The 26,071-nt window shown below is 36.3% G+C and overlaps 1 protein-coding gene across 1 annotated transcript in view; it reads left to right on the top strand.

Annotated features, from left to right (window-relative positions):
- The window catches only part of SNX9 (sorting nexin 9), a 114,454-nt gene that overhangs the window by 16,657 nt on the left and 71,726 nt on the right, over positions 1-26,071 (top strand). The gene's annotated exons all lie outside the window — the stretch shown is intronic.

The following is a 26,071-nucleotide window of genomic DNA, read 5'->3' as shown; positions in this document are numbered from 1 at the left end:
TCTAGTTCTCCTCTGATCATAAATTCCTTCCTCCTCCACAGGTCTGAGAAGTAGACTATCCTCTGTTCCTCTAATCTATTTATGATCTCATTCTTTATGCCTAAATCATGGACCAATTTTGATCTTATCTTGGTATATGGTGTTAAGTGTGGAATCATATCTAATTTCTGCCATTGTAATTAAGCTTCTTTTGGGAATCAATGAGCAATATATAAAGATAGAAGCAATAAATTTCCAGTGGGAAAATAGCCATCAGTAACCAGTGAGCTAGCTTGATCACTTGTCAGGAATGTTGTATTATTAGAGCCTCTTAACCTTTGGAGTGTGCCATGGACCCCTTCTCAGAATAAGATTTTTAAAGACACAAAATGAAATACACCAGAGAGTTACCAAGGAAACCAGTTATATTGAAATAGTCATCACTAAATTTTTCAAAAATTTTTCCAGATTCTGGGTTAAAAACCAGAGGGGAATTTTTTTTAGTTATGTGTTAGATTATATGATCCTTATAGTTCTGAGATTCTGAAAGTCAAATTTCAGTCCCTTTGGTTCCAATCCAGTATTCCCCCCCACCTTTGAATCACACATAATTCTTTGTCAAGTCTCATTTAAAAAAAAAAAAAAAAGGTTTAGTTTCTTTTAACTGACAAAAATTGCATATGAAGTCCTGACTCACTGAAGCACTTAGCATATGAGTTCAAAGGGTTCCATGAAAGAAAATGTGGCCTTCTAGAGAAACAGCCCCATTTGACTCTCAAGAGGATGCTGAGAACAATTGTTTTGACTTTTTAATGTAATTGCTGAGACACAGCCTCAGTAACTAAAATGTTTCTAGACTGTGGGATTATTGAGACACCAAATAACCATTCTGGTTATTTATTTATTTATTTGTTTGTTTGTTTGTTTGTTTGTTTGTTTATTTTTTTAATGGAATGGTGCATTGCAAAAGCAACTGGGTATGATTAAACTTCCTAAATCCTCAATAATTACTAGAGTAGCCTGCTGAAACAATGAGAACTATCAGAATGTTCTCTAAGACTTAGAAGAGATGGCATTGCTATGACTTTGAATTCAGAATCAGTGAATTCTTAATTCTTTTTTTCCTATGCTACTGAGTAATATAGAAAATGAAAGCAATTATCTGAATTTCCTATAGCTGTTGGACATCCTGATTTTAGTACTTGTTTTTAATGGAGTTATTTCATCTTTACCAATGCAGATTGCAACCCCTTCATGACTTCTCACCCTAGGAAATTCTTGCCCATGTCTTGTGACTAATCTTCCAATGAAAGTTCATTTGATATGTTGGAAGCCTTCTTATTCTATAAATCCAAAAAGTTCATTATCCTTAGGATCTGTTTGTCTCCTTTTTGGTGCCCTCATTCCTATTTTTTTATCTTGTCAAAAATTTTCTCCATAATGTCTTTTAGACCACTTCTTGCAAGCAAGTAATTGTTAGTAGCACACTGCAGTCTTATACCCACTGTGTGTTGTTCTGTTGAATGACCATAAAAATAATTATGTAGGGATAACTCTGTTCCAGGCAGTTCGTAGAAAAAGAAGGAATACCTGCCCTCAAAGAGCTTAGATTCTAATAAGAGAATACTTTCATAAAAATGTCCTGTTATGTATTTATATGGGAATGGTGGCCAAGGGTTGTTTTTGGACTGGGAATATATGGAGTGAATCCCTAGGGCAATTGACTGGTCTGTTCTTTCCAGTTTATTATTTAATTATTATTTAATTTAATTACTCTTCCTAAAACTAGAGGTGAAAGGGGATGTAGGAGAAGGAACACTGAAAAAGGGTACCTGCCAGCAGAATACAGGGTTCCAGAATGAGAGCTGGGGGGCCTCGGCAACGGCAGATATTGTGAAAATGATGGCAGAGCAGCCTCTCTCCACTGTGAGCTTAGGGGCAGGATACTGGGGGCTTCAGTCTTTTGCTTTTCACTTTATTTGCTATTTTAATTCCTTTTGTATCTAACAGTTGAAACCATTTAGCATAGGGGGGCAGCTAGGTGGCGCAGAGCACCAGCCTTGAATTTAGGAGGACCCGAGTTCAAATTTGATCTCTGACACTTAACACTTCCTAGCTGTGTGACCCTAGGCAAGTCACTTAATCCCAGCCTCAGGGAAAAAAAAGAAAGAAAGAAACCATATAGCATTGCTTGGTGAGCATTTTATTAGACATGGTCTTTTGCAAGAGTGACAAGTTTGAGATTATTTGAAAGCATTGCATAGTTTGTTTCCCAGTAGGATCTAGACTGATCTTCCTGTGTTTTTCATCAGTTTTGATCCATTCCATTATTCTGGGAAGCAGGTTCATGACTTCAGTGATGTGGATATTCACTCTGGATATTCCTTGCTACCCAAACATATTCACTAAGTCAGTAGGCTTTTTTTAAAAAAAGATACTGCATCTTGGGTAAGTATTTAAACAGATATTGTGGTATTGCTTTATTTGTGCTAAGACATGAGCAGGGAAGTTTAACGATATGATGGCGGCTCTTGCTTTTCATTCCATTGACAGGATATTGTGGTATTGCTTTATTTGTGCTAAGACATGAGCAGGGAAGTTTAACAATATGATGGCGGCTCTTGCTTTTCATTCCATTGACAGGAATATTCCAGTAAGAGGCTTTGTGGAAGCATGGTGGGTATTAGGCAGATAGGTCAGCTGTGCTCATGCTGGTCAGCATTTTCAGGGATTTGGAAGAAGAGCTGCCTGGGAGGAGGGTCCCCTCGGAAAGACCTGTGTTCAGAGTCTGCCTCTGGCCCAGTACTGATTATGTGACCCTCGGTTAGTCATTTAATATTTCTGCACTTGGGCTAACGCTCTGAGGCTCTTGGGTTACAGAGAAGATACCAGTCTTGCCTTGATAAAGAGTTTCCTCATTTAGGAAATTCTAGCAGTGAAACCCAGCCTCCATCCACAGAAAGTCTGCTTATCACATTTGCTGACATTCTGCTGGAATGTAGCTAACACATCGCAAAAGATCTCAATAGGAGATCTCGCCTAACTGCAGAAAACTTACTGGAGGTACATGTAAAGTGAAGTCCACAGGTGGCTTTAAGGCCATTTTATGCCGTCATCTCTTCGTGAGGATTATTGGGAGGAAGTGGGAACATTTAGCTTGGAGAGTAGTAGTCTTGATGAGCTTAGACAGCTTCATGACGTTTAGTTCAAGGTTTGTCTTGTGGAAGAGGGATCAGAGCCATTTTACTTCACTCTAGAGGTCAGACCAAGGAGCAGGTAGGGGCCAGAAGTCAGACAAACTTCAGCATCATGCTGAGCAATGTCACTGTGCAAGAGTGATTTCCCAGCCCTTAGAGCTGGCCACTCTTCCTCCTCTTCCTCCTCCTCTTCAGAATCATTAACATTTATGTAGAGTTTTACATACATGGAGATGGTGCCGTACAAATAGAACTTTAAAGGTTTGCAGTATGCTTTAGAAATATTAATTGTGGCAGACAGATTGAAGTGACTGCTAATAAGTGTCTGAATGTAGATTTGAACTCAGGTCTTTCTGATTTTAGGTCCAATGTTCTATCTATTATACCATCAGCTGCCTCTTCATATAAGGAATCGTTTATTAAGGACCTAGAAATTTTTAGCTTAGAAGAGAGAAGATGGAGATAAGCACAATCAAATATCGGAAGAACTGTTTTATGGAGGAGAGAGAAATGTGTTGTTCTAAAGAGGAAAAGGGGGTTTAAAAGGGTAAAAATTCCATTTTAGTTTAGATGTAAAGAAAAATTCCATAGCAATAAAAGCTTTCCCAAAGCAGAATAATCTTCCTTGGAAGATAGTGAGGTTTTCCTCATTGAAAGTCTGGACAGTGACTAGAGGGACCACTTTTTGGATATGTTGTAGGGGGGTATAAATTTTTGTGGGGATAGCTTTTCAAAATACTTAAAGTGATAGTTTTCAATATTCACTCTTGCAAAACCATATGTTCCAAATTTTTTTCCTCCCTTTCTTCTACCCCCTCCACTAGACAGCAAGTAATTCAGTATGTTAATGTTAAACATGTATAATTGTTCTATACATATTTCCACACTACTTATATTGAATAAGAAAAATCAGATCAAAAAGGAAAAAAAATGAGAAAGAAAAAATGCAAACAAACAACAAAAAGAGTAAAAATACTGTGTTGTAGTCTACACTCAGTTCCCAGTCCTCTCTCTTCATCACTGAACAATTGAACTGGTTTGAATCATCTCATTGTTGAAGACAGCCCTGTCCATCAGAATTGATCATTGTATAATCTTGCTGTTGCCAGGTATAATGATCTCCTGCTTCTGCTCATTTCACTTAGCGTCAGTTCATGTAAATCTCTCAGACCTCTCAGAAATGATTCTGCTGATCATGTCTTATAGAACAATAACATTCATATACCATAATGTATTCAGCCATACTCTAACTGATGGGCATCTACTCAGCTTCCAGTTTCTTGCTATTATAAAAAGGGCTACCACAAACATTTTTGCACATGTGGCTCCTGTGGGTCCTTTTCCCTTTTTTATGATTGTAGATGACATTATTTTAGGACAAGATGGCCACAGACTTCCTTTTAAAATCTGAAATTCTGTGATTCCAGTGTTATAGCAGATTTATCTCAGCATACAAGGTATTTTCTTAGAATAGGTTACTGGTAGAAGTTTTTAGAAATAGTAATTTTTAGATAAACCCTTGGTAAATTTGATTAGAAAAAGGAAAGAAGAAAATTATTAAATTTCTAATCTTAAAAATGAAAAGGGAGAACTCTCCACTAATGAAGAGGAAATTAGAGCAATAACTAGGAATTACTTTGCCCAACTTTATGCAATAAATTTGATAACTTAAATGAAATAGATGAATATCTTCAAAAATTTAGGTTGCCCCAGATTAACAGAGGAAGAAGTAAATTGGCTAAATAGTCCCATTTTAGAAATTGTAATTTTTTGTGGTTGCCAGAATTCTATTAACTGAATTACTGACTTAATATTAAATTATGCAGAACAACTAAGGATATGTCTCCAAATTTTTTCATGTCTTTCAAAATAGAAACCAACTTTCTGGGAAAACCTGGCTCAGTACAATTGTATATTTTAAATTGTTCACATCAATAATAAGTTCTCATTTATAAAGTAGTTTAAGATTTGCAAAAATTTTTTTCCTGGGAGGTAGATGATAACAAGTCTTATTTAGCTACATTTTACATAAGAAGAAACTGAGATTCTACAAAATTAAATATCTTGCCCATTACCACACTTTGTCCTTTGCAAGTGCCTGAAGTGAAAAGTCCAATTAGGGTTTCCTAATTCTAGGTTCATCCTATATTCCCTCTTAAAACGTTTGGATCATTACCTTTGTGGGAATGTACAAGGGAAAATTCTTGTTATTCCCACCTAAAGGACTTACACTGGAAGGTAGAAACATTATTCATTTTAGAAGGATTTTTTATTAGGGTGTATTCCTGTGTCTTAGGCTTGTCAAGCTGTTCAAATGAGATAAAGTATGGCAGTTGCTTTGTAAACCTTAAGAAGTTATATAAATAACAACTGCTGCTATTCTTATTGTTTTCTTCTCTCATAGCCAACAGGATTATCTATCGAAGTACCAAAAGTCATGGTAGAGTCTCAGAAAAGCAGGCTAGTTTATGGAACTCTTCATTGCTTTATACTAGAGATCTCTTAGTGGAGTGTTGATAATGTTAATAATTTTGATAATGATTATGGCATAAGTATTTGACAGCTGAGCAGACTCAATGGAAACAAGTGTTTCAAGGGAAAAGAGTCCCATGGGATTCCAGATTTGGAGCCCAGGATGTGACCTTAGGACCTTAGTTCAACTCCTTTATTTTAAAGATGAGGAATTGGGACCTAGAGGAGGGGAGGTAGCTGGCCCTGAGCATTCATTAAGCACCTATTGTTACCAAGCACCATATTAAGTGCTAAGGTTAGATATAGTAAAGGCTTATTATTTTGCCTTGCTTCAAAGGAACTCAAGTCTCATGGGGGAGTCAACACGAAAAAATAGTTTTGTACAAACAAGTTAAGAGACTTGTTAGGATAAGCTGGGATAAGAAACGGAGGGAGGACTCTAGTCTGAAATAAGAGAAGGGCTTCTTGTTAGAAGGTAGGATTTTTGCTGAGACTTGAGGGAAACCATAAAGCAGAGGTGAAAAAAGGGTATTCCATACATAGTGGACAGCCAGAGACAATGCCTGGAGCCAACAGATGGAGGGACTACAATCTCAGAATAAATAGAGATTAGTAAGGTTTAAAAGACTGGCAAAATAGCAAGGCACCAGATTATGAAGATTTTTGAACACTAAATAAAGGGGTTTCTATTTGATCCTAGAGGTAAAAAGGAGCCATTGAAGTTTAAAGGAGAAAAATTACAATTGTTATACCTTTTGGTCCAGAAGCTCAAATCCAAAGAGGATAATTACCATGAATTAAAAACCCCATTTATGTAAAATATATATTAATAACAGCACTAAAGTTGAAAGCAAAAAAGTTGTAAATACGAGAGATTAATGAACAGCTAAAAAATCATAGCTATGAATGTCTGGAATGTTAAAACTTTGTTAGAAACAATTGATATGAAGAAGTTAAATTAGAAAAATTTGTGAAACTATAAAGGAGAATCCAAATGAACAATATACACATTGACTGCAACTGTGCAAGTTTGAAGACTACAAAATTTAGGCTAAACATGATGGATGAAATTGGTGCTGTTTTATGTTTAAATTGACAGGCTTCCTTTTAATAGAAATTAAGTTGTAAAGTGTTTATAGATATTAATTGTTGAAATCTCTTTAATGGTTTCTTTAAATTTTTATGGAGCAAATTTTTTTGTTTATATTTTCATTTTAAAATATGGTTAATCAATTGATTTTTTTTTTAATGATACTAAATTTAAATGTGATAGAAGATGAGCAATCCATATAATGATTACGGTCTCAGATCTTGAAGTTTTTGGCCAGTGTGAATTTATATTTGACTTTTGGGCTCTCTTTGCCTATTAAATTTTGCTTTGAGTCAGAACAATTGAGAACAAAGTTTTCTCGAAATATTTACTCTCACTTTATAGATCTATAAAGTACAAAATCTTTCAATAGTTTTTTAGTTTTAAACCGAGGTGTGTGTTGTTTCCAAATTTAGGCTTTGGTACTTGAGCCTTGTAGTTCTGAGGAAATCTAGCTTTGAATACAAGTCAGAACAGATATTTGTAGAAACTGTTGGTTTGTTTAGTACTCTTGATAATGTAATATTACAGAAAAGTTTGATTCTGATGCTTTTTACTGAAAAAGTGAATTCTTGACAGACTAGTTAACAGATTCAAGAAAATCAGATTGTCTGGAGGGATAACTTAACAGAAAACCAGAGACAGAAACCAGGAGGTGGAGAAGGGACGTGATAGACTCCAAAAGTAACCAAAAAGCCAATTTTCTATTCTTTATTTAAAACAGCTTGCATACCCCTTCAAAACATGGAATCTGCACAAAGGGAGGGAGTTTATTGGGTCAATGTCTCCTTTGCCCAGTGGACCTTTCCAATTTTTAATACCTTTTTTTCTTCATGGTTTCATTCTTTGCCCAGATTGATATGAAAACTTCACAAATTAACCACTCAAGTTTTATTTCCGTTTTCTGTGTTTCCTTTCAATTTATATTTCTCATTTTGTGGTACATATAACCTTACTGCTGTTATATTAGGCTACCCAGCTGCAAGCCTAATTCTGTCATAAGCTTGAATCTACTAGGGAAATTACCTTTAGAAAGAAGCTACTGATATAAATAAATATTATTATTATTATTATTATTATTATGTTAGAGTTTTTAAATATGTTGTAGTTAAAAATTTTGGCCCTTGTCCAATTCAAAACTAATGCCAAGAACTAAATTTCTGATATGATCATTTCCTTTATCTTTTGGCAAAGTTAATCCTGTCTGTTTTGTTAGGCACCTTTTTTGCCAATCAGCCTTTTCTTTAGTGAGGATCTATGTCAATATGAGAGTAACTCAAAAAACTTGAATTGAGAGAAGCTCTGTCTCTAGTCCTTTGAAGTCCTTTGAAAAACATTTCAGGGAAATGTTTTTCATAAGTTAAATGTTGTAAATTGCCTGTTTCCACATAAATCCTAAATCTCAGAATTATACCAGAATGTTTAAAATGTAGTTTATTCTAAGCAATTATTGAACCTTCATTGTTTATCAATCACTATGCTAAGTGTAGGACCTTAGAGTCATATGTGCCTTTGTATCTTCTCCATGAATAAATTGTACTGAGAGCTATTTTGCTCTATCTATGAAGCATCCTTTTAAAACCACCAGTTGTGGTCCTAGTGCATCCATAAAGTCTTGGTTACCTTTTTTGTCCCTTGACTTACATATACAAAACAACTTTTTTGTTGTTGTTATACATATACATTTTTTTTACATATTTCCTTATGAATCATATTGGTAGAGAAATTGTAAATCTCCTTAGTTCTCTTTCTGGATGTGAATGGTATTTTCAATCCAAAGTCTATTGGGATTGCCTTGGATCACTGAACCACTGAGAAGAACCAAGTCTTGGTTACCTTTAAGGATAGACTTTCTAGCTCCTCTCTGTCTTCATCAAAGTAAAAAAGGCAGCCAATGTGAGGTCACATAATTTTCAGCTGTGAAGTAACATACTGATGAGCTACGCTGCTGTGACCTGAAGAGTCTCCAGAGGTACTAATATATGGTATTGGAGACTATAGGATTTAAATCAAGAGGATCTGAGTTCATATTCTGGCGCTCTCTCTCTCTCTCTCTCTCTCTCTCTCTCTCTCTCTCTCTCTCTCTCTCTCTCTCTCTCTCTCTCTCTCTCTCTCTCTCTCTCTCTCTCTCTCTCTCTCTCTCTTTTTTTTAACTAACTAGTATTTTCAGGTAAATCACTTAACTTTCCTGTGTGTCATTCTCGATTTCTTGATCTTTAAAATGAGCAGATGGAAAAGATTTTGGCTTAAGACAAATTATTTCAATTTTGGAAATTCAACAGTTCAATTTCATTTATTAATTGCTTACTTTGTGTTGGGCATGAGTTGAGCTCTGGGTACAAAAATAAAACACTTTCTTCAAGGAGCTAATGGAACATTGGGGGAGACAATGTGTGTGCATATGTCAGGGTATATGTGACGCAAGACAACAGGTGTATCTATTAGTATGTACACGATACAAACAAAACAAGTACAAGATAAGTACCCCAGTACTGGGGGTGATGAGGAAAGATCATGTGAAGAGATGGCCCAGAGAGTGTCTTCAGGATAACTAAGGCTTCTAAGCGTTGAAGAAGTGCATTCCATAAAAACGGAAGAGTCAGGACAGTCATCTAGGAGAAAAATGGAGCATCTTGTGGTCAGAATAAGTGGACCAAATGGATGGCTTGGACGTAAAATCTTTGTAAATCAGCGCATTTTATTGACAAGTAGATTGTCCCTACTGTTATGCATAGCTGTGGGCTTCCAAATCTTTGGCAGATAACTTGTTTACCCTAGAGAACAGCTTCTTACCAAAGAGACATCGGGCTTTTGGCCTGCTGTCTATGGAACTTGAAGCTGAGGGGGTTACCAAGAGAGAGAATAGCCCCTAGAACCAAATCTTGGGGAAGACTCACAGGTAGGAGGCATGAGCCAGTTAGCAAAGAACATGGAGGAGGGCTCATACAGGCAAGAGGAGACCCAAATGAGAGCCATGGAAAGTAGCATAACATGCTGCAAAGGCATCAAGGGTGAGGAATGAGAAGGAAACGCCATGGGATTTTGTAATTAAGAGATCAGTGGCAACCTTGGAAAGTTCATTTTCAACTGAATATTATTTTTACCATTGCCTTGGATAAAAACAGACTTGCATAACAGATTTGCAGATTAAACAAAGCTAGTAATAATAGCTAATATATTGAATGATTGAGTTAGAATTTAAAAAGATCTTTGTGGACAAGAAGGTTGGACCAAAAAAAAAAAAATGACATTTATTAGGAAAGTCTTATATCAGAGTTTCAGAAGTCAGTTTTTACAATGTTAAGAAAAAGATGAGAGCAGTGTGACTGGACAGCACTCATTTTGAAGATCTGAAAGTTTTCATGAACTGCACCTCAACATCAGTCAACCAAAGCTCCTCTAGTGTTAAATTATATTAAAAAACTGGTGTGGAGGCAGATAAAGGTAGGAACTCCCCCAACCTCTTCCCCAAACTGCTTCAAATTCCTGTAAATAATGAACAGATTTTAGATGGAACATTTCCCAGATGAGGATGTCCTAGAAGGTCAGAGGCTAAAGTCAGGGACATCAGGTAAAACTGGTGCAGGCCCAGCCCAGGCCTGAAAGCAGGTATAGAGACCTCCAAACCAGAGCCAGGACTGCGACTTCTGGAGCTCTCAGGCAAGCTGCTGTTAAAGCTTTCTGACCTGATCATGGAGGAATCATTTGTCTTTTACAACCCAAAAAAAACCCATGCTGGGGTAATCTTTGGTGTTCTACAGGTCCCAAGTCAAAGAGGCAGATGGGGCACACTCTGCAGAGAGGTTTGCACTTAGGAAAACTTACTAAGGGGTCACTTAGGAGCCACTGGGCTTTGTGACTTTGGCCAAGTCACACAACCCTGTTTGCCACTGGAGAAGCCAATGGGAGACCACTCCAGGGCCTGAGCCAAAAATACCTGCATGAAACGACTGAACTACAAAAGTAGGTTACAAGTCCTCTCTCTAAGAGCCACATTTGGGCATTGAGTTCATGTATGAGCACCAGTAGTTACATATAAACGATTAAACACATAGTCCCTAGTGAGTCGTTACATTTCTTAACATACTATAACCTAGAGGCTAATACTAGTTGAATTCATAACATCTTTCAGTTAACTCATAATAATTTTTTTTCTGCTTTCTCATTTTCTTAAGTTAGAAAACTTGTTCACTGTATGTGGCTGGTGTATCCAGCTTGTGTGTTTATCCAGACCCTTTGTTACATCTTTCTCATACAGATTTTCAGTCAGCTCTGTTTCTCTGAACTGCCCTGGCCCCCAAGGTCAAAAAAAGAAATTACAAAAGCTGTTTGGGTATTATCTATCTTTAATTTTGACCTCCTTGAACAAATCTTAAAAGTTGATGATTCAGGTACAGTTATTTAAGTGGTACTATATGAAGACAGACACTTGGGTGTTTTTTGGAGATCATTTTGATCATTTTTTCCATGTAGTCCCTATTCTAGTGACCTGAATAGTTGAGAAAGTGTCACAGGAATGAGCAACATTTTTTTTTAACCCAACTTTTCAGTGGTTTTAGAACTAGCTTGTGTTCTGTCAAGTTGAAACTTAGCCCACAACTGCCTTATTATATTAGATTTGTTTGTGTGGGTGGTTACTTTTTAAAAATAACTTTTAAAATTTCAACAAAAGTGACTTCCTTCTTGGAAACTGCAAAATTGTTTTTAAGAACTTATGATATGGATGACCTTGGCTTAACTTCTGAGGAAAATCCATGGAATGCCTTTGGATGCTCCAGGCCTTTGGACTTTCCTTGGGCTATCTTTTCTAAACTACTATAAATCCTAGTCTACAGAACAAGGTGGGGATAGGGCTGCTATGTACTGCCTGGTCAGACTCTATCTGCATAACTGTACCATGTTTTATTAAGGGCATTAGCAAGCAAAGGCAGGGAAAACCACTTAATACAAAACAGAGATGCTGTGAAGAAACTAAGGATGTGTTAGCCTAGAGTAGAGCATGTTTATGAAGACCCAATTGCTATCTTCAAGTATAGGAAGGCTTTGCACACAGAAAATAGATTAGATTTATCCTTCCTCTTAGGACAGAATATGGAGTGAATGAGTGATACTTCGAGAGGGATGGATTTTATCTCAATGGAAAGAAAAAATTTTCCAACAATTAGAGAGGGGATCTGAATTCATATCCAGCCTCAGAAACTGTGTCACTTAACCCTGGTCAAGTCCCTTACCCCTGTTTGCTTATCTGTAAAATGAGCTGGAGAAGGAAATGGCAAATCACTCTAGTATTTTTCTTTTCTCAAGTAAGGTCACAAAGAACTGGACAGCCCTGAGAATGATTGACCATCACCACAAAGGCAGGCTGCTTTAGGAGACAGTGGAGAAATCTTCACGTGTATTCACTATGACCTCCTGATGCTCTTTTCACAAGCTCTTCCCCATACTTAGGATGCCTAGTGATCATAATGACAAAGACAGACCACCTGGTGAAAAATGTGGAGAGGAGTTCTATTCAATTACAAATTGACCTAGAGATTACTAGGAAGGAGGAATTCCTGAAGTAATGAAGGGCAGTGATCAGTGACATTTTGTAAGCTCTACCTACCAAAGGACAAAGGCTTTTAAATCTGTGCCAGGTTGCATATTGTTATACTTTATATGTACTGCATGTAAATTTTTAATCTTACGTCTCTTTCATTATATATTTAAAATTAATTTTTCATTTGAATTGTCTGTAGTGTTTTAGTGACCAAGATTGGGAAAATTCTAAACAGACTTTTCCCCTTTATTATTTAGTCTAAACTTGAACCATATTCACCAATCTTATTTTGCCATCATCCACCTAAACTTTTAGGCTCTCCTTGTTCACAAGAAGTTGTTTTCACTCCAGTAATATTTATTAAAAACCCATTTGGTACAATGGGAAATCACTGCCAGTTGTCATGAAAGATACAAAATAAATATTATGCAGTTCTAACTTTCAAAGAACTGTGGAATGGGAGAAATGGGATTGAAACACAAATAACTGTATTTGTAAATACAGGGTGAGTCTGTATAAAGTAAAACAGAGTTTCCCAAAGTGTGGTACACATACCCCCAGGGGTATGGGAAGAGTTTGGTGGGGATATGCACTGCACCTGCGCCTAATTCTACCTTCTCATGAGTCAAGTTAAGACAATCTTGTGAGGCGTGAGGTGGTCCAACATGAACATACCACACTCCTACAGAGACAACTTACTTCGTTAATAGTTAGTGGCTTCTCCAGGCGCCTTTGTATTTTTAGCTTTTGTGTGATTTTTCTTATAGGAAAGGTTTGTTATGTGCTTTAGTAAGTCCCACTGATTTTGATTGTTTTTATATAGAAGGATGAAATTTTTTGTGCTGTGATAATAGATCGTCATAATTTGGTTCCCTGGTTGTTAATTTTAATCTGAGATGTGGCTCCACATCCAATAGTCTGTTCTTTTTTTTTTTTTTTTCAACTTAATGTCTACAAATGCTGAAAAAATAACTTCACATAAATATGAAGTTGGAAAAGGCAAGCTGTATTTCAGAACTTTTTCTTTTAAGACAGGATACACATGTTGCATTTGTAACCAGAACTCCTTATGTTTATTTTTCAAGAATCCTTCTGAAGCCAATTCCAACAATTGCTCTTCTTCCCCATGCGACAAACCTTCTGCCATAGATTTATAATTTATTATGAATAATTCTACTTTTCATTTATTATTATTTTGTGTATGTACCAAAAAAGAAATATATTTTGATTGTTATTAAAATACATCCCCTTTTTTTGATGAGGGGTACTCAGCGTTACGAAAATTCTAAGGGGTACACATATGTCAATAGTTTGGGAAACACTGATGTAGAAAGAAGTCCCATACAAGTTGACAAAGTAAACACTATAGGAATAGAAGGGGGAAAAGGGCTTCTGACTAGAATGACTTTGGAAGAAGTAATGTAGATTGAACTTGAACAGTGTCAAGATGGGGATTCTAGTCAAAGCAGCAAAATGGTAGGTAATCCACTTTAGCTGAAGTGTTGGATATATGTTAAGAGAACAGTATGGGATAAGACTAGAGAGTAGATTGGGATTACTTCTATAAAGAAACTTCAATGCCACACTTAAAAGAGCTTTAGTTTGATTCTCTAAGTAGTAGAGATCCACTAAAAGCATGTCAGGCTATGATTAGAGTTGTACCTCAGACAGATGTAAATACTTTGTTGATGCAGCAATTCCAAGTCAACCTGACATCTATTCTTTGAACTTTTAAAAAATTTTATTTACATTTTTATTTTGTTTTATGTGATTTTATTTAAATTAAATTATTTAAATTATATTAAATTAAATTAATTGAATTTAATTAAACTTTTAAAAAATATTATTTAAGATTTATTCAGTAAGTGATTATCAGATGATATGAAATGAAACCATCTGCTGAAGGATATGATGGTAGGCAATTTTTCAGTTCTTTCTGAAATTTAGTATGCTACAGACATAGAAAGGTGCCAAAATAGTTAGTCATAGGAGTAATCCTTGTTTACTCTGGGGGATTAAAAGGAACCCACTAGGTTTCGATGGAAAAGAAATGAAGAATGAAAGCATGAATAGTAGTAACCAAAATTATTCTGAGCATCTTATTTGCAAAGGATTACAAAAACCATGATAATGTATACCAGAGGTTGATGTACTTGACTATGATCATAGATGCCTGAGCAGGAAGAGTTAAACCCAAAGAGCTATGTGGAATTATGAGATGAAGTTCTAGGTGATTCCAGTTGCTAGTCATTAAGTCCAAGCATATTTTGGTGAGGAATTTTTAATAAACTTTGGTAACATACTCTGTTCCATTTTGTATTCCTATAAAGTTTTCTGAATGTTTATATATTTGTGGAAAGTATTTCCCTTGCTTTCTAATACAGTTACTGCTTTTTCATCTGGTTGTTCTGCTAGTTAAAATGTGATGCTGTGTTAAGGATACAGAAGAAATGCAAGCTCTTGGCCTGGGTCTCCCAACCAGAGGGACCAAAGCCCTGATTCTACCTAGTCCTTTTTGTTCCACTTGGATCCCTTTTGGACCTTGATTTGTGAGGAGCATCTTAAGACAAAAATCTATGGCCAGAGTTGGTAGCAACAAATTTATTTATCTTGGGGAGGGGGGGGGGTCTAAAATTCCAGTACTACCCTATCGGAAAATTGTGGTAAAGTTTAAATTAAAAAAAAAAATGAGATTTTGAGACCTTGTTCTAATAGACCCACTTTCTTTCTACTATTTCTTTGAAATTATTGATCTTTTGTTACTCTACATAATTTTCAGTAATTTTTTTTTTTTTTTTTTTGCTTCTCCACAAAGTAGTTCTTTGGCAGTCTGATTGAGATGGCACTGAATAAATCAGTTAATTTACACAGTTTTGCCATTTTTTTAGACTGGCTCAGCAACATGAACTTTCTTTTTATTTTTTTATGTAAAGCCTGTTTTTGCTATTCCTATGTCAGGAGGCATGATTGATAAACATCTTTTTCACTTCACTTCAGATAAGAAATAATAGATTTTAATCCAGTTCTTTTAATTTCAAGTCTGTTAATATTTGTTTCAGTTACATTTCTTCTTCCTTCCCTCCCTCCCTTCCTTTCTTCCTTCCTTCCTTTCCTTCCTTCCCTCCTTCTTTTCTTCCTTCCTCTTTCCCTTTTTTCCTTTCCTCCCTCCCAACTTGATTAGAGTGTCTCCTGTTTAAGTATGCCTTAATTTATCTTTCTTCTTATCTCGCGGAATGTATCAATGAAATTGTTTCAAAGCTATGTTTTTCTTTGTTTTGGAATCATTTGGTTTGGGTTTTGTCTTGAGTGTTGGACCTGTTATGCCAGTTGGTCTTCAAGTGCTTTTAGGAAATGTCCACTCAAAGTAGAGTTCCAGGAAAGATCTTAACTTTCCTTTTGATGACCTGTTAACTAAAGATCAAGATTACATTGTCCTTGGTATGAAAAGTATTCTGTATGTTCCAAACCTATACATCAGAAGATGATGGTTTTGCAGCCATAATATGAGTCCTGGGACATTTTCTCTCCTTGGTGAGTAAATTTAATTTCAGGATCAATTTTTCAGTTACAGATCCAAAGCCCCCCAGTACTCCCTTCTCATTCATAATAGGAAGCATCAAACTGAGTATTCACCTCAGGAATGTGTACTCCTGAAATCACTAAATGATTCTGCTCCCCAAAGTGAGTCCCAGCATTAGCCAGGGAAGGACATGGACTTTTCTGTCCGGGCTCTCAAAATAGCTTAGCTGTTCTTCTCCAAAATCCACTGCCTCCGCTGCATTGTGAGGGTGAAAGACCACCACTGACAGGCCATGAAGCAGGTTTCTCTCTTTAATCTCCATCTGGGGCTGCCAACCCCCCACGGCCCCTGGGGCACCAGCTGGGTCTTCCCCACCCTAGCCCCCGGGATCTCACTAGACTGTGCCCATCACCCAGCTCCTGGGCTCCTTCTTCCTTCCCCATACTCTCCTGGTCCCTTGGAGTGAGGTCTGGCTGCTGGGGCAGCTGGGACCACAATTGTGTCCTCCTAAACAAACTTTAGCCCTTGAACTTTTACCAAAATATCCACTATGCTTGGAACAGCTTTCATTTTTTTCATCTATTAGATTCTCTTTCCTGGTCTTCAAAATCCAATTCCAGCCAGTCAGCCAGCCAACAAGCATTTGTTAGTATTAATTGCTCTATTAATATTAATTACTTCATCATTTAATTGGTATTTCTTCTATGCTAGGAACTGTGCTAAGCTCTAGAAACATAAGAAAGGCAAAGCGACAGTGTCAGCCCTCCAGGACCCCCCAGTCTAATGGGAGTGACACCATACAGAAAACACTGTACAAACAGGATATTTACAGGGAAAACTGGAAATAATTAAAAAAGGAAAGATACTAGCATTGGGGTATTAGGAGAGACTTCCTGTAAGAGGTGGCATTTTATCTGGGGCCTCAAAAAAACCAGGAAGCAGAGATGAGAAAGCAAAGAGTTCTGGGAATAGGGAACAGTCAGAAAAAATGGCAGTTGGGAAATGATGCGTGTATCTTGTTCAAGGAAAAGCAATCAGAGCATGGTGGGGTGGGGGAAGGGAAGAAATAAGGCATAAGAAGACTGGCTGGGGAAATGAAGGAGGTGGTCGTGATGGTCTTTGAACCCCAAAGAAAAAAATGATTCCTGAAAGTATTAGGGAACCACTGGAGCTTAATAAGTAGTGGGGTAATGTGGCCAAATCTGCACTCCATCTCCTACACGACTGATTTTCTGACCATACCTAGCAAATCTTCAGTTTATTATTATTCATGCTGATTTTCTCCATGTATTTATGTTTTCCTGACAGCATACTTGCTGTCCCTCAGAATATGCCTAAATTGAAAATTCACTAGATTATTAGCTGGCAGGTGATGACTAAAGGTTTTAGTCTTCAGACTTTTTAAAACTGTCTATTGAAATGTAGGAGACACTGAGAAAAATACATTTATAATGTATTTTACATTTTAAAGGAACTTTAATATTTTGTGATATTTGATTGTCACATAAAACCAGTGAAATAGGTAATACAGTTATGATTATCCCCATGGCACTGAAGGAGAGAGGCACAGGAAAGGCAGGTGTTGTGGCCATCAGGTAGATGGCTACTGCCACAGGTAGGCGGCCTAGAGCACGAGCTGGGGGAGGGGGGCTAAAACTGAGGTCCAGGGAGTTTTGACTTCCTTTTGGGTTCCTGATGCCCTAAATCATGGAGACTATTAAAGTGATTTTGCTTTTGGTGCATCATTTCTGTTTCAGAGAGGAGAGTGATTAGGGTCAGAGTTCTGCTGGGCCTTCCAACTTGTTGGTCACTTGGCATGTATTTGTTTTTAATGCATTATACCGTCACCTCTTATTTTAGAACATTTGAACAGCTGTAACTTGGTGGAAAAGCATGCCATACATGATTATTTAAAAAACATTTCTGTGTTTATCTCATGCTGAAGTATTGCAGTACTTTCCTTTTTGAAAAACAATTTAAGTTATCTGCAGACTTTTGCAGACAGCCCAGTCTTCTGAACAGTAATAATGATTCTTCTTTTAAGGAACTTTCTGGCATATAGCATAAACTGTATGGGAAATATTTCCCAGCATGTAGCACTCATCTGGCTCTATTTTGAGGAAGCAGTGATTCAGGTTAACAACATGCAATTTCACACTGAATTTCTTAAAATGAATAACTTTTTTTTCTTGGTTAATTAAATCAAGAAAAAAGGGGGGTAGCCTAGGTGGTGCAGTGGATAGAGCACCAACCCTGAAGATTCTGGGCAAATCACTTAAGCCCAATCGCCTCAGCAAAAAAAATAACTTTTTTTTTTTTCTTTTTTGAGGCTGGGGTTAAGTGACTTGCCCAGGGTCACACAGCTAGGAAGTGATAAGTGTCTGAGACCCGATTTGAACTCCTGAATTCAGGGCTGGTGCTCTATCCACCGCGTCACCTAGTTGCCCCAAGAATTACTTTTTAAATAATAACTTAAGATAATAACTTTAAGATTTTATTTTAAAAAAACTTTTTCTACAATTCTGAATAAATTGTCAATTCAAAAAAGTAAAAGATTAAAGTATTAGCTTTTTAAAAATAGGGTACTATTTTAAAATTGTTAGGAACCTTTTTTTTTGGCTACTGTTTAGTTTATGAATCATTAATGTACAAGAAAAAATCATAATATTCCAAAATGAATCAAAATAAACAAAGGATGCCCCTCTAGGATAGCAAATATTTTACTGATGTGCCAGTTCCAAATAGATCCAAAAGTGTTTGATCATTTTGGTTAAAGAGAATGATAAAAGATTCTTAACGAACTTTCTTTTAGGTAAACCTCTTCTTTGGTATGACCTCAGATTTTTTTCTTAAGCTTTATACTGCTCATTTTTATCTCTATAATTTGTGGGTTGAAGGCAACATAGTGATTATTTCCCAACTTGAGCATCATCTATGTAAGTGCTAAACCATTTGGCATACAGGGTATAAAAGTCAGAGGTAGGGGTAGGGAATTCAGGGAAGTGGCAAGTAGGGAAGAGTACCAGATGATGTCAAATTCTAAGCAAAAATGGTTAAGTAACATTGATTCCTGCCTTACTTTTGCTGGAATGTGTAGAGAACTTTGAAAAAATAAACCTTAAGAGTATAATTGAAGTAATTGGAAAATTGATTTTAGCCCCTAATGAACATTAAATATCTTTTTTTCCATTCATAAGTATATTTTAAAATTCAGTTGTATTATTTTTAAACTGCATTTTCTCCTTTAAACCTTAATACTCCTTCTCCCTATCAACATTGAAAAAGTGAGAAAAACAAAACTTGTGTTATAAACTTGTATATATAGTTAAGTAAAACAAATTCTGGTATTGGCCATATCTAAAACAAATATACACATATATACATATATACATACACACATCTCTCAATGCAGAGAGAATTTGTTTGTTTATCTGGAACTGGAGATAGCATATTTCATCATGAATCCCTCTAGGATTGTAGTTGGTCATTGCATTGATCAAAGTTCTAAAGTCCCAAGTACATTTCTTTGTTGTATAAATGGTTCTGCTCCCTTCACCATGACAACCTTGGAGTACATAAGGCAGTAAGAAGCTTTGGGCTTTGAGTCTACTTCATATTCAGTTTGAGACCATAATCAATTCTCATTTGTAAGATTAGACTCAAAGGTTCTTTCTAGCTTTAAAATCTAGCTTGGGGGGAAAAAAAAGCTATAAAGATTGTTGAAAGTGAAAATTTTTTCCAAAAAAAGGTAGATTATCTCTTTAGTGGAGGAAATTTCACAGAATCCTAGAGGTAAAATGAACTCTCAGGGAATTTGGCCACCTTTTTACTATTCCTGATAAAAGTTTTATTTGTTTAAAGTCTCCAGTTTTTCTTTTCAGTTCATTTTAGTAGCTGAAGAATATCTACTCATGAATTAACCTTGTCTGAAGTCAAAGTAATAACTGATTAAACCTCTGTTTTATAAAATGTTAAATCTGAGATTAATAACCAAGATGAACTGTAATTAATTCAGAAATGAGAAGAGATTGCTCACCTGTGTCTTGGCACAAAGTAAAGCAAGAAAAGCCAGGAAGCTTTCAAAAATAAGCTTAGGGGCTTGGAAGCCTATCAGATAATTGGAAATGTGCCATCAGCTTTGCAGCTCCTTGAGAAAACCCAGTCTATAACATAATATCCAGAAACTCCTTTAAAAACTGACATTTTAAAGGTCTTTTTTTTTTCCCCCAATGGCCATTAATAGGAGCCTTTCCTTTTTTCTTAATTATATCAGAAGGATGGGATAGTAGAAAATATGCCCGTTTCTGACAAACAGTCCAGCCCCAGCTCTGCTCTTTGTAGCTTGAAGAGCAAGTCGCAGCTTCTCTGGATCTCATCCTCAACTATAAAAGGATATATTGCAGACTGTGGATCCTTCAGTCCAGAGTTCTTACCTTATTTCTGGCCTCCGTCACCTAATGGACCTGTCCCCCTGCATCTGGGGCCATCTCCAGGCCTTTTAGTCTCTGTCTACCCCTTACATCCAGCTCACCAGCAGGTCCCCTCCCTAACATCAGGACAAAGCACAAACAGCAACTGATTGGGTTATGATTTCTTTTGTTGCTTTGGCCAGAATGGTCTGGTTTTAATAATTGAGTAATGTATCTGTTAGTTGGATATGTTGGTAGTCATTAGAATCCCCTTTCAGGAACACTAGGCATCTTTGCTTGTATGGTGCCGAGTCTTTGGGCTGGACGTAGCCCTCATCAGCAGGCTCCGTCCAGAAATGCCTCACGTCAGATAGCTGCTCTGACTTCTCTGACATCCTTTCTGCTAACTATTTTTTGTTACCTTCAGTAGTAACTTTCCAGAGTAGTCTGTCTGCTGGCTAAGGGCTTATCTTTTCCCAGCTTGTGAATAAGACTAGAAACAACTGAAGAAAAGATAAACATCCCCTTGTGACTTGGAAGTTGAGGCCTAGAAAGGTCAAATGTCAGAGACTCCTTAGGAAGTTAGTGGCAGAAATAGAATTAGAATCCTGTCTCCCTAGTCTGGCTTCAGTTATTGATTAGCTTCCTGGATCAGTTGCTTTAAAAAGCTATAACACTGTGTCTGTCTTTACATCAATTGCAGACTGAATGATGATGACTTTTTGAAGATTCACCTCTTGCCAGACACCTGCCATATCTTTTTTTCTTTGTATTTTTCCATGCAAACCTCCTTGCTTTGACTTTGTAACCAAATTTTGAGTGGTAAATAGTTATCCAAAGGTTAAGGTAACAGTGGGTACTGGTACTAAAGAGGTGTGTCCAGTCTGAGGTTGTGCCATAGAACAAAAGTTAAAGGAATACTATTACCTAAATTTACTCAACTGCTGTTGAGTAAACTGATTTGACCACTGCTGATCCACACTTTGGTATTTCCTTAAACCTCACTTGCAGACTTGCAACTCACTTGATTCCTTCCTACAGGAAATGGGCTAAACTGTTTAGATTTTTTTTTTTTTTTACTTGATTTTGGCCTTAATGTGGTTTTGTTTTGGGGGGGGGGGGAAGACCTTGACTTTTACAAACCTTTGTTAGAGCAAGGAAATTCTAGACAGTAGCTTTATCTCTCTACCAGTTGCCTTCCTTGGTGTTCCAAGCAGAAAAATCTCTCTGTACTCTTAGACCTCGTGATTCAACTTCTTAAAGTATTTCCTCTGTGATCTTCTTATTCAGTTCAGGAAGAGATTGCCCATAGCTACCACAATTGCATGTTTTCCAGCTCACTATTTGCATTTCCTTCCTCTTAAATTTTCATACTGTATCAACATATCAGATGTAGAAAAAGCAATTAGGCTACATTTAGGCACCCTCATTGTTCTCTATTGGATATTGAATCAAATGGTATGCATAATTTTATAGCTCCTTGGGTGGAGTTTCACATTATTCTCCAAATCTGTTGGATCAGTTCACAAGTCCACCACCAATGTATTAGTGTTGAGATCCACCTCCTGCCATTTTATTAATTCTGTGGTCCAGGTTTAATATCAAAAGGAGTTATTTGTATTATCTACTTTTCTCACAAGAATTACATAAGGCAAAGGCTTTTTGGACATCAAATTGTTAAATGAATATATAGCTTTTCAGTTCTGAAGATTTTTTTTTTTTTCATGAAAATGTACTTATATTTTTTTTGTTTCCTTCCTGTATTACTAAACAAAAAAGGATTATAGCATAATCATATTTGTATTTTTATTATATAGTCCTGTGTGTAGTATATATAACTATAACTATATATATATATATATATATATATATATATATATATATATATATATATATATATATATATATGTATGTATGTATGTATGTATGTATGTAGCTAGGAGGCACAATAGATATAGGAACTCAGGAAGACCCCAGTTCAAATTTAGACCTGGATACTTAGTAGCTACATGACTCTGGGTGAGTTACTTAACCCAGTTTGCCTCATTTTCTCATCTGTCAAACTGTCAAATGAGCTAGAGAAGGAAATGGCAAACCAGTCCTGTATCATTTTTAAATAAAACTCAAATGGGGTCAGCAAGAGTCAGACACGATTGAATAATAATGTGCACAGCACTATATGGGGACTACAGGGTACAAAGGAAGGTGTCTGATATTTTAAAATTGCATCTTTATAGATTTTAGGCTCCTGTTGGCACATTTTCATAGTTAGGTGAGGTAGCATTTAAGTAGGAATGGCAAAAGCCATCCAGATGGTTGTTGATCAGTCATTTTTCAGTTGTGTTTGATTCTTTCTGATCCCATTTGAGGTTTTCTTAGTGGAGATACTAAAACTTTTTTTTTTTTTTAAACAAATGAGGAAATTTGAGGCAAATAGAATTAAGTGACTTGTCCAGAGTCATATAAGTGGCAAATTTCTGAGACCAGATTGAAAATCAGGAAAATACAGCTTTCTGATTCTAGGCCCAGCACTTTATCCATTGTACCACCTAATTTCCCTTAAGATGGGCAGTCCTAAGGAAACTTTATAAGAATCTGCTGTTAGATTAAATAAGTATAATACTTGCTGGTATGATTGCAATTTAACTTTCTTTCCTAGCTGTAAGGGGAAAATAATAATTGCAAGTGGGTAGTTTGTTGTCATCTACTGCATGGCATCCTCGAAACTTCCTTGAAATGTCATTTGAGAAGTATAAATGTTCCTCTTTGGATCCTATGATAGCTGACTTTACTCTTAGAGTTAACATTATTATACGTGTTTTATGAGACAATAATTGGCAGGTAACTACTGATTGGTACCATATTCCTTTTTTTTTGCTTAAATAATAGAGGAAAGAAACATACACAAAAATAACAGTGGACTGTTAATACAGAGCCTCTTCAGCTGAGTAAATATCATGGCTAACATTTACTTTTGTGTATGTGACTGTCATGTATTTTAGATTGTATATTGAACACTTGACTAGTTTGTCAATGCCACTGTTTATCCTGTTTCAGGTAGAATATGGAAGTCCCTTTTTAGGTAAGTTATTTTCACTGGCTGTATTGATTGCATCTATTTTCAAAGTAATCTCTATGATTTTATCTTTGAAAATCAGCATATAATGTTCAGTGACCATAGTTTTTACTGTTTCAAGAAGATTTTCTAGTTCTGAGGGGTCCTTGGAAGTGTTTCTGCATCCGAAGCAATAGAACACAGAGCTTAGGAGTTCAGAAAAAAAAAAATAATTTACTTGATAGAAGCAGGTCCCAAGAAGAAAGGAGATTCTGTGAGCTATGTGCTCAAGCCATATAGCTTGGCCCCCAGAGGGCCTGCTGTCGAGTCAATAGGGATTGCCTTGGGCCTGTTCCAGAGCTTCCTGGCTCCCCGCAATTCTGAGAGGTGCTGCCAGGTGGGCAGGTTGCCCCAGCTCTCCTAGTGCCCATAATATGAAGAAAGAATTGGCAGTAAAACAATGCTCTAACTAAAATAAAGTGAGTCCACATAGAATAGAGGATAGAGACCTGCACTTGAAGTTAAGGAATTGGCTTCCTATCCTGCCTCAGACACTGATTGGATCTCTATGCAAGTCAATTGACTTCTCTTGGTCTCAGTTCTTCATCTTTAAAATGAGGGGATTGAATTCAATGGACTCTAAGTTACATTTCCAAGTCAATGATCCTATGATCTTAGAACTATAATAGTGATGTATGTCAAAAGAATATTTGTTGTGACTCATAGTTACATTATTATGCTATGGTTTTAGTTTATTACTTATAATATTTTTAGTCATTGTTTCACTTGATGTTGAGAGTCAGCATTGAGTCAAGTTTATCACTGTGATCAAGCTTTTCAAGACAAATTAAAATTAAAATATGCATGAGATGCCATTAGAGCATTATAAAGGAATCTCAGAAGTTATCAAATCCACTAGGAGATCATTATACATTTCCACAATGATACTGTATGAGGATGTATTCTGATGGGAGTGGATATCTTCAACATAGAAAAAAGCTAATCCAATTCCAAGTGATCAATGATGGACAGAATCAGCTACACCCAGAGAAGGAACACTGGGAAATGAGTGTAAACTGTGAGGTTTTTTTTTGTTTGTTTGTTTGTTTTTCTTCCCAGATTATTTTTACCTTCCAAATCCAATTCTTCCTTTGCAACAATAACAATAACAAAATTCGGTTCTATACATATATATTGTACCTAGGATATACTACATACTACAAGATATTTAATATGTATGGGAATGCCTGCCATCTAGGGGAGGGGGTGGAGGGAAGGAGGGAAAAAATTCGGAACAGAAGTGAGTACAAGGGATTATGTTGTATTAAAAAAAATTACTTATGCATATGTACTGTCAAAAAAGCTATAATTATAAAAATTAATAATAAAAAATAAATAAAATTAAAATTTAAAAAAAAAAGAAGTTATCAAATCCATCCTATACTTGAAGAAGTGTCTCTTTGGCAGTACATCCACCAGGTGGTCAGTCTGTGCTTGAGAATCTGTTGTAGGGCTACTACAATATAGTACAGATAACATCTGGTGCTTCTGGGCAGCCCTAATCATTAAAAGACATTTGTCCTCATATCAAACCTAAATTTGATAATCTGCCATTTCTGCCTATTGTTTCTAGTTCTGATCTCTGTGGCCAAACAAGCCCTTCTTCTTAGCCCTTCAAATTCTTGAAGACAGCTCTGATATCTCCTAAGTATTCTGTGATCAATTGATTCTTACCATGATTTCAGTATCATCTTTGTTTCTTTCCTCTGTATGCTCTCTAGCTTATAACACTATCATGAATTCTGTCATAAAGCATGGTGCTCCCAAAGAAGGAAAAGGAAAAGGACATATATGTACAAAATTATTTGTAGCAGCCCTTTTTGTGGTGGTAAAGAATTGGGAGCTGAAGAGATGCCCACCAACTGGGGAATGGCTCCACTAGGGTAGTATAATATTGTGATGGAATACTATTGTGTTGTAAGAAGTGATGAAGAGGATGGTATCAGAAAAACCTAGAAAGACAGTATGAACTAATGCAAAATGAGCAGAACTTGGAGAATGTTGTGTACAGTAATAGTGATATAGTAATAATGATAATCAACTGTGAACAACTTAATGATTGATCGCTATAATGATCCCTGATAGGTCTTAAGGACCTGATGAAAAGTACTATCCACTGCCCATCAGTTGGAGAATGGCTGAATAAGTTATGGTATATGAATATTATGGAATATTATTGTTCTATAAGAAAAGATCTGCAGAATGATATCAGAAAATCCTGGAGAGACTTACATGAACTGATGATGAGTGAAATGAGCAGAACCAGGAACTCATTGTACACAGCAACAACAAGATTATATGATGATCAATTCTGATGGATGTCTTTTTTCAGCAATGAGGTGATTCAGACCATTTCCAATGGTCTTGTGATGGAGAAAGCCATCTGCACCCAGAGAAAGATTGTGGGGAAAGAATGTGGATCACAACATAGTATTTCACTCTTTTTGTTGTTGTTTCCTTGCATTTTGTTTTCTTCCTCTTTTTTCCCCCTTTTTGTTCTGATTTTTCTTATGTAGCATGATAATTGTAGAAATGTATATAGAAGAATTATACATGTTTTAACATTGAATTACTTGCCATCTAGAGGAGGGAAAGGAGGGAAAACATTTGGAATACAAGATTTTGCAAGGATGAATATTGAAAATTATCTATATCTATGTTTTGAAAATAAAAAGCTTTAATTTTAAAAAAAAGTACTATCCACCTTCAGAAAGAGAACTGAGAGAGAGTGCAGATTGAAGAAGATTTTT

This window comes from Sminthopsis crassicaudata, chromosome 4, assembly GCF_048593235.1.
Source record: "Sminthopsis crassicaudata isolate SCR6 chromosome 4, ASM4859323v1, whole genome shotgun sequence".
Classification (NCBI taxonomy): Eukaryota; Metazoa; Chordata; class Mammalia; order Dasyuromorphia; family Dasyuridae; genus Sminthopsis; species Sminthopsis crassicaudata.
This window is presented reverse-complemented; position numbering and strand designations above follow the sequence as displayed.